Consider the following 9363-nt stretch of genomic DNA (forward strand, 5'->3'; position numbering starts at 1 on the left):
TAATGATTTGTACTAACCAGTTCATAAAACGTTTCAAATCCACAATTTGAGATGGTAATCTTTCGATCAGTTGAGTTCATACACCGCGTTAGCGACATGTTTTGCAGTCTTAGATCTTAAGATACCAGTACAACTTCAGACAAAAATATATGACAAACGTGATCATGATTTCAACTTTCCAATTTGCAAATTCCCATTTCTTAGCAGTAACATATCCTCTGCTCTATCATATGACGTTTACATCCCCAGATTTTGGTGGGTTCGTGTTGACCAGTCTTTAGTTTTCTGTGATGTGTTTTGTGGACTGTTGTTTGTCTCTTGGTCTTTTATTGCCATGACGTTGTCATTATAGTTCCGACTTATGAGTTTGAATGTCCCTTTGGTATCTTGTGTTTTTTGTTTTTGTGTTTTTGTGTTTTTCCTTTTGCTATGGCGTTGTCAGTTTATTTTCGTCTTATGATTTTGAATTTCCTTTTGGTATATTTAGCATCTCTTTTACACTCCGTAACACTAGTGCACGTTCACACTATTCTGACTTCGTTAACAGGGATAAGATCTTGTCACAAAAACTGCTTCAACTGAGTCATAAGGAAGAACGGTTGAAATCAGCAATTCATAAAGTTTACGGTCGCCTTCACGAATTAGTTGACCGATACGATGTGTCGGTGTCTCAACTCACTATTGACTTATATTCGCAGTCTTAGATCTTTATATACCAGTATAGATGTATGATTTATACTTTCATCGATTGTGACATTTTGACAGTGTGAATTCGCATGGCGGGTTATGCATACAAAGCAGGAGACACTTACCCTGTCGATGCACCCGGTCTCGCTCCTTTTGGAGTTCATGCGATTCCCAAAGTTTTTGTTAATTACCTTGATTTGTTCCTTCCTAATCGATTTTCGAGATTTGAACATAGCTAAACTACTGTCGGCTTTAAAGCCGAGGAATCCATGGTGCTCAGTGTGCAGTTTTTATACTATTTTAAAGACTATTGTTTATATTTTCAATTTTTTTCTGTTTTGTCGTGATATAGTTGATTCTCAATTGGCTTGTGAATTGCTTTGTATCTTCTATTTTTTAGTTAAGGCAAGACATTCACGAGTTTGTTAAGATACTGCAATACTTCGAATTTTAGTAAAGATAGGAAGACTTTTTCAAGCTAAAAATTGCCTTTGGGTAAAGCAAGATCAGAGGAAATGACCCTCCTTCTTTTGTAGAGTTGTAATGCAAAGAATAAACACAATAAAACGTTCATAAATGATTTTATCTGGGTGTTTATGACGTCTTTATTCTTTACTCCGTTGGCCAAGATGTGTACTCTTTGATATTTTAGTTTGGGAAAACGTAAATAATTCATTCGTAAGTTGGCTAGCCAGGCGAGTATTCTTAGTTTGGTACGTTGTGTTGGTTTTTTTTTTTTGCCTTTTTGTTACTAGCAATTGTTTGTGTGCTTCATGTCGATCTCTCGGATGAATCAAGAGAAGCTATTTCCAAAAAGACTTTTAAAAGTAATCATACTTAAAAGATTATGTTAAAATATTTGTGCATGTATAACAGGAGGGAGCAGTGTTTGACTCTTCCCGTGTAGTGGCTAATACTTCGTCCCTATTCGATCATCGGTACTGGCATGGTACTGGCATGATATACCAATTTTTGGCTTAACAGAAACATAAATCATATACAAATCAACATTTTATTTACAAATGTACTAGAACTATGTAAGTTCACTGAAATCAGGAGAGAAAAATACTTTAAAAGGTTCAAAAAGTAAATAAAATTCGCGTTGTGTTTAGATTTAGTAGTTGTTTAGATATGGCAATGGCTATTTCGCCGGTTCTGATTAAAATATCTTAATTCAAGCCGGCAAAATAGCATATTTCTATAGAAATGGCTATTTTACCGGCACCGGCAATATAGTGAATTTGTTATTTTGCCGGTTCTTTGTAAAGAGTGATATTTTAATTATTTTTACTTTTGAAAAGTACTACGAAGAGTGCACTGTCAACATAAAAGAATCAAATAATTACTGATATACCGGTACCAGTTAAATAAGAAAACAGCTAACAATATTTGAGATACCTATAATCGTTTAAACACATTTATCAGTCAAAGTGAAAATAAGAATTTATAACAAGAAATAGAAATAAAAATATTGAGCATTCATTTGTTGCAATGAAATCATATCAAAACATGTAGTTGAAATTATTTCTAAAATCAGTCACAGTCTAAATCTACATGTATGCATAATAATAATATCTCAGATTTTTTAACTGTATGTTATAAAAGTTGAAAATCTCATTGCATCATAAATCGATAAAACATTATACAATATAACAAAATCAATCACATAGCTTCAAAAATCAAAAATGTTTAAGTTAAATTTGCTTTTGAAATAATAGTCAGTTCTTTGAATTGCATATATGTAAACAAACTAGTTTTTTAACTTGGCTTCTGCTGGCTCTACTTACCTAGAGCCAGTAAAATAGCATACTTTCTATTTTGCCAGCGCCGGCAACAAATTCACTATATCGCCAGTGCCGGTAAAATAGCAATTTCTATAGAAATATGCTATTTTGCCGACTTGAATTAAGATATTTTATTCAGAGCCGGCAAAATAGCATATTTTCTATTTTGCCGGCACGCCACTGCCTTTAGATATACACATGACCACTGAGAATCAGCGAATATCTGTAAAAAATGTAAGATGTACAGTACACGTTATTGTGACAACACAAAAACAAAAATATAGGGGTCCTAAATGGTCTTCAAAAATAAACAAGTGTCTGAGTAAATTGCACACAAAAAAAACAACAAAAATACCAGGCTTGTAATTTAAAACGGCAGATGCGACTTTCCTCTACACAAGATTCATCAGTGCCGCTTGAATCAAATCTGTTTATATATAGGCCAAATCAATAACGAAGTCAAACTACTAGTATGCCAAGCTATATGCAGAATTCCAAGCTTTGCGAAGCCTTGGTTCACCGTTTATTCTATAATAACTATGAATAAATTCCCCAAAAAAATATCAGGCGCCTGAAAAAGGAAAATGGCACATGATGTCAGGGCAGAGGAACACAATAAGATGGAGGGGATATTAGCACGGCTTCTTGTCTGAAAAGGGACACATTAATCATGTTTATAGATGAGCAATTGAAATTTTTTAATAATGTATTTTTAACGGGTTTATGGTATTTTCTGGTTGTTTGAAGCTTTACCAGGGGTTGAAATGATATTTTACATTTAAAAGCATATATTTTCCTTCAGAAAACAATAATGCATAGGACAGGACTATAAGGGAAGATGGATGCACAGAAAGGACAGAGGGGAACAGGGAAGTGCGTATATGGAGCTGCGCTTCTCTAGTTTGGGCTAGTTTAGTAGCTAGGACACTTGCACATGTAAATATGTACGGCAAACCTAACTTCGAAAAAATTACACACTTTACAAACTTAGATAAAACGCAATGAGATTAAAAAAAACTTAAAGAGATACACTGTTAATTACAAAATACACATTGAGATTAAAAGAAAATTGAGATTTAAAAGTTCATAAAAACACACTTCCACTGTACTTTATTTATTAGTTGCAATAAGCTTTGAACTAGCTTCAGGTCACTGCAAGAATTCTTCTATCAGTACTTTGTGTCTTTTGTCTTTTTTGTTATGTTCTTCATGCTGATCTGATGAATCCAGCCATGTAGAAAGTTTTGTCTTAATTTACTACCACTGGGTTGATACCACTGATGGTGCACTGTTAATCCCTGAGGATTTCATCAGCTCAGAAGTCAGTTCTTTGGCACTGACTTGATTTATAATATTTAAAATTCCTCGTAGATAAGCTAAGAAACTATTAATAAAGTAAAGTACCAACTCCCTTAAGCTAAAGTTGAATTGGACATTTTTTTAAAGTCCATTTTGATAATACTACAAATATCAAAAAGATATGTGGTACGATTGCCGATGAGACAAAAGAGGGACGAAAGATACCAGAGGGACAGTCAAACTCATAGATTGAAATAAACTGACAACGCCAGGGCTAAAAATAAAAAGACAAACTGACAAATAATAGTACAGAAGACACAGCATAGAAAACTAAAGACTAAGCAACACGAACCCCACCAAAAACTGGGGGTGATCTCAGGTGCTCCGGAAGGGTAAGCAGATCCTGCTACACATGTGGCACCCGTCGTGTTGCTTATGTTATTAAAAATCCGGAAAATAGTCTAATTCGGTAGGTCACATTCGCGAAAAGGGAAGGATATTGTAGTTACGACATAAGAAACATATCCGATATCATCTGTGAAACGGTTATTCAATAACGGTCAACCAACTAGTGATGGCGTCCGTAAAGTTTACGAAGGGGTGATTTCAACTTCACCATTTGGAACTCTTGGTTTAATAGCTTCCTTGTGAGCAGCAATCCTCTATCAAGGAAATCATGATAGGAAATACAAGCCAGGGAATATCGTATCAATTGGGAGATATATACTCCGTATGCAGGCGCTTCTGACAACATTCCACCAGAGACTAAATGCCGTAGAAGTTATCAACTATAGGTCACCGTAAGGCCTTCAACAATAAGCAAAACCCACACCACATAACAAATGTACAACAATTCAAACGAGAAAACTAACGACATAATTTATGTATAAAACAATAAACGAAATACAAAAAAAAAATATATACAGCAACAAACGACAACCACTAAATTACAGTCTCCTGACTTGGGACAGGCACTTACAGAATGTGGCTTTGTTAAACATATTCGCGGGCGCCCAACCCTCTCTCTATAACCCGGGTTAACAGCAAAACATAAGGACTCACTATAAATCAGTTGAAACAGCCTTGACTCACCAGATCGAAACAAAGCACACAATACAACTAACAAAAATACTTAGACACAACGCACCGATCTGAGAGTACCCGCAGTTACTGAAAGCTAGTTCCTGCTCCCCCAGGGACTCCCGTCGTGTTACTCCTGTTATATTAGTATCATATGATGAGTGTTACTGTTATTTTATATCAAAACTAGACCCAGATCTTTGATTGTTTCTGTTTTTATTCTCAACTATTATGGACTTGAAACGATTTTGAGCTTAACATATTGTGCAGATATCCGTCTATATGTGAAAACTGTATGTTGTCATCTACAAAAGGTTAGTTTTGTCGTTGGGTTACGGACTTATTGACAATTATACCTTTATTAAGAAAAACATTATATCCCCGTAGATCGTAGAAACACCCGCCTATATGCTGCGCCCTGAGCGGAGTAGCAAATACCGATTTTCAAGTCATTGGTTTCATAAGTCTGGGTTCAAACCCTCCACCTCCCGCACTCGACGCGAGCACGCTACCAAAAAAAAACACCAGGGCGGTCAAAGAAAAATGAAATAGGAATGAATTTTGTAAACCTTGATATGTCACTCTTTTTGTTACTACAGTATCTGAATAACCCTAGAATTAATACAACAAATATTTTTAAATTCGTTTTGGTTTTTGGTGACACCCCCAATCAAATGAGATATATAAAAGTCTACAATATGTTTTTCCTATTTACGGCATATTATTTAAGAGAGTTTGTCCTTCATTTTTGTATTCTTTAATTTTTCGGTCATTTTATTTATTCTTTATATTTTTTGCCTTTTATTCTTTAATATTTAAGTTTTAGCCTATTTTTCTCCAACCTTTTTTTTCTTTTTTTTACTCATTTGTCTGTAGTATTTGCCCATTATTTCTCTATTCTGTAAATACCGACCCGACCCTCATTTTAAAATGTAATTATTTGTACTCGATATCATCTTTAAGCCGGTTCTCGGCTGACTACTACACTTTGTTCATAGAGTTTGTTTGAGTGTAGCGTAATGCAAGTGGATTCCAGTTTATATCATCTTTACCTCATTTCAAATACGAGTTGTCTCCCTTTCGGGTTCGGTCGGTAGATAAATAGATGGTTTTTGATTAAGTTTTAAACAAAATCTGTGATCATATGAGATGGATAATTACATTCATTACATGAAATAAGAGATTTCCTTCAAAAACTCAGATAAAGCTAAGAGAATAGAAAGAAAAATGATTTTCCGAGTTCGAGTTGGCTTTCTTTTTTTTCTAGGAAATTCCTCCACTATCTGGAGCACCACTTGGATATCTGTGTATCAGAGCAACGGATTCTAAAAATATATACGTATTTAAAAACTTTTTCTGCATGTGCGGGCCTAAGTTTATGTCTTCGCAACTACACAGTAGAATATAGTCTGTTCAGCAACACAGTTATATACACATTTACCCACCACCTATAAGAAAACGCAATGTACAGCACTCTTAATTTAAAAGTCTACTATTGGTTTTAAAGTCTTTCTTGTCCATTCACACAGCTTCACAATTAAAAACTCTATTTCTCATGTGATTTAAAACAAATTGTTCTAAAAAATGTCTGTTAGCCTTTCACTATAAAATATCCTATGTGTAACATCCAATCAATATATATGAGATACATTTTCTTAAGCTTAAAATTTATCATTAAAATTAATCTATTTAAGATATGTTAGCTTAACTTATTTTTAATGCCACAGGATTTCTCTACTTATTCAATTTAAACCTTAAAAAATTATTAACTTGTTACTAAAAGGTAAAAGGACTGAAAGGTAAAATCGCACCTTGGACTAACCCCAGTCTCATCCAACATGTATATCAAGCCTGGAACATCTTGCCGGTGTAAGGCAAAACACAATCCTCTGGACATCGCTTCTATCTGCCGAGATATCCCACTTACTAGTAGTACCATTGTCAAAGACGTATGCGAAATGTCCAGTATCAACTGTAAAAATAGTCTACTACACTTTATATGATTTAATAGATAACTTTCCATTTGTTCCACCAACTTTTCCAGGCTATTTATAAAAGGTTTCCTAGTATTTTCTCATGTCTTACACTTTATATAAAATGTTCAATATCTTCTTCGCCATCATTACACAACGAACAAATTGGCTTCTCTCTGTTTCCATAGAATTTGGACCTATCCTTCTGTAGGACATATACTCCAGTAGCAATTCTAGCTCTGATACATACCATTTTGATCGACACGGTTTCTAAACCTGCAGTTATCCAAATATCATGAAGTGTACCAGGCGTCACAGTACGATTTAGATATACCAAACCTGACTTATTTGCTGCATCTTTTTCCACTATTTTCTTCCAGTGGCTATTTATTTTCTGTTTTACCATGCTCTTCCATACAGTTGGAGATGGCATATTATCAAGAGGAGTAAAAATGGATACAAGATCATACTGGTCTAGTAATTTCTTTGCAGAGATATACCAACTATTCGAAGTGTCATCTTTAACTAATACATTTTTATCTGACGAATGCAAATTTCGTTTTCAATGCAGTCATTTCTCAGGATACTGCCGAGTCTGATAAATATTTTGAAATGAATTGTAGACTCAATTGGTAACTTCCCAGAGAGAATGTATCTGAAAGATTTTAGACTTTCTTCAGAACTTTCTTGTGATATTGATTTAGCTCCTCATAATCCTTTTTCTTTAGTACTACTGATTCAAGATCAACTTGAAATCAACCTTGTCATAACGTATGTATTCAATAACTTGACGCTAACCTTGGGATTTACCAATGTGTGTATAACTTTCAACTTCTTCACGCTGACTGTCATGCAGCTTAAAGTGTACCCCATCGACCACCTTATATTTATTTATCTTATTAAAAGTCTCAGACTTACTCTTTGCATCAGACAAAATGTAACGTTCACAGTCTGCATAACGTTCTTGAATCAACAACATAGTTTGTAATTCAAACAGGCTCCTTGACAGTAGTAATACATCATCCGCACAGGTTGGCGGCCAATGTTTGCACCAATATGTTCGTCTTCAGACTATTTTAGTATCGGATTTATGAATACTTTATACATTAAGGGTGATAAAATTCCCCATTGTCGAACGCCTTGTTCTTCCTTAAAAAGTTTCGAAAAATGTCCATTCATCTTAACCCTTGAAGTAAGTTCTCTATACCAATCATCAAGTATTTTCCAATCATTGTCTTTTATTCCAGCACAGTGTAATTTTCGTAATAGCGAGACATGTCATACTACTTCGAAGGCTTTTGATGCATCAATAAAGACTGCATGAAGTGGATAATTTCCATCTTTGGCTTCGCACGGCTAATACTTCTGTAAAAAGGAGACCTGCATTTGTCGGAGGCACATTTTTGGTGAATCCTCTTTGAAGTTTACTTTGTTTTGGTTCTCAAGTTTGTACTATTATAGTATTATTCTATTTTGTAGTAATTTTTCAAATACTTTTCCTATGATGCTACAGATTGTTATACGCCTGTAAGAGTTTGTATCATCTAAAGGTTTTCCCTGCTTTTTAAATACCGGTGTTATAATCCCAAGCATTCTCGATAGCACGAGATGTATCATGAATAGTTCCATTAACTTTTAAACTGGTTAATCTTTGTACTGGGTTACTTCTCTGCCTGTGTACAAGTCTATAAAAAAGATTTTTATTATATTCGTGGCTCTCTATAATTTCAAAATATATTATTTCTGTTTTCAGCCTCAAGCTGTCTTTGGTCTTTCCTTAATTTACGTTCTGCCTCTTTACAATCTATATATGAAGTAGTGTACTTCCCCCTCCTTTATTTTTCCATTTCCAAGGAGCTTTTTTTATCTATTTGTATTAATTACTTAATGTCTTCACTAATAGGTTTCCCATTCTTTTTGCTACTCAGTTTTCCCTTCGATTTTACCTCATTTGATTGTACGGCACTTGTATCTAAAATTTCTGCTTGTTTTGATACTTGCAACTGTATATCTTCTGTACCCAAGATAGTGACTTTCTTACACTTTTCATCAACTAGTAACTGATAATCTCAACGGTTTAGTATTAAAGATTAATTTATTTGTACAGTTTTTATCTATATCCATTTCATCTTGTTACTATATATATATAAAAATATTAATTTTCGCGAACCATTTAGGTCACGGAAATTCCATTTTTTGCCATCAGTAAGGAGAGTTGTACAAATAATGTGAATACACAGAACCCCGATCCAATTCATCTTTTGCTAAAAATATTTATCATTTTCTGTTTTATATCTCCTAACATCATTCCATTTTTCTCTAATTTCGATTAAAATATGCCAAAACCTGCAGTAAAAATAGATGTATGCCCCAAATAAACATTCCCCGATTGGTTGAACTACTATGGCGTCGATGTAAAACAAAGAAAGCCTCGATGTAAAGCAACGCAAGCCTCGATGTAAAGCACACGCTTCCCAAGAGTAAGGAGAGTTGTACAAATAATGTGAATTCACAGACCCCCGATCCAATTTATCTTTTGC

Source organism: Mytilus californianus, unplaced genomic scaffold (assembly GCF_021869535.1).
Source record: "Mytilus californianus isolate M0D057914Y unplaced genomic scaffold, xbMytCali1.0.p SCAF_2, whole genome shotgun sequence".
NCBI classification, from domain to species: domain Eukaryota; kingdom Metazoa; phylum Mollusca; class Bivalvia; order Mytilida; family Mytilidae; genus Mytilus; species Mytilus californianus.